Source organism: Amblyomma mixtum, chromosome 9 (genome assembly GCF_055824585.1).
Source record: "Amblyomma mixtum isolate Tamu chromosome 9, ASM5582458v1, whole genome shotgun sequence".
In the NCBI taxonomy this organism is placed as follows: Eukaryota; Metazoa; Arthropoda; class Arachnida; order Ixodida; family Ixodidae; genus Amblyomma; species Amblyomma mixtum.
Genome location: NC_143020.1, coordinates 93,349,571 through 93,350,449, shown reverse-complemented (window position 1 = coordinate 93,350,449; position 879 = coordinate 93,349,571). Strand labels below are relative to the sequence as shown.

At 45.1% G+C, this 879-nt stretch overlaps 1 non-coding gene across 1 annotated transcript; it reads left to right on the top strand.

Moving 5' to 3' along the window:
- The first annotated feature begins 805 nt into the window (after window positions 1-805).
- TRNAT-AGU (transfer RNA threonine (anticodon AGU)) lies at window positions 806-879 on the top strand. The gene has a single exon. It is a non-coding gene; the product is annotated as a tRNA-Thr (tRNA).

The window sequence follows — 879 nt, the reverse complement described above, 5'->3', positions numbered from 1 at the left end:
TTAAACAGCGCTAAATTTTCAGACAAATACACAGATAGACATGACAGGACGGGCGCTGACTCCAACTATGTTTATTGACACGTATTTTCGTTGAACAATATAAGAAAGACGACAGTGGGCGCATGCACATCTACGACTGACCACAGAAGGAAAGGTCAAGAAAACGGGAGGAGGGGGGTGGGGAAAGAGTAAAGAGAGGTCGCTTATTTCTTTTTTTTTATTTTTCAAAGATGACAGCAATTAAATCATAGTAGTAGGAAGGGATAGGGTGTGAAGGATTTCCTGGAATAGATAAATAAAGGAGCGTTCAGCCTTAGTTAACCACAAGCCAGAAAATCGGCGCTACATTTGTTTCGTTCATCAACGCCGTCAAAATGTGGGTTCGTCCTTGCGGTGGTGAGCCATAAAACCAGTCGATACACGTGTGAGCCCAACAAATACTAACCTTTGTCCCCTTCAGGAAAGCATCGCGAAAAATCTCGTATCCTAGTGCTGTTTTAGTGGCGACAAACTTTCTCCGGATACCAGCAATGCGTACCAAGAACCTTGGCGCGTCCTTTATAGGTCATGGCAGGTGATCTAAGTGCCTGACTTGCATCGACAATCACCTTAAGGACCTTATGAAATCTCTTCTTTGTAATTTCCTCCTATTCGCATCCAGAACTCTGTATGCGCTACAGTGTGCAGCATAGGCGCATACCATGAATCCGAATGGAACCAAAGTGTTTTTATAATTTGCTAAAAAGACAAATGGTTTTGGAGCAGCGCGCTTCGAATACTGGAGAAGTATCACCGCCCTCCCGTCGGCGCCGTGGCTTAGTTGGTTAAAGCGCCTGTCTAGTAAACAGGAGATCGTGAGTTCGAATCTCGCCGGTGCCT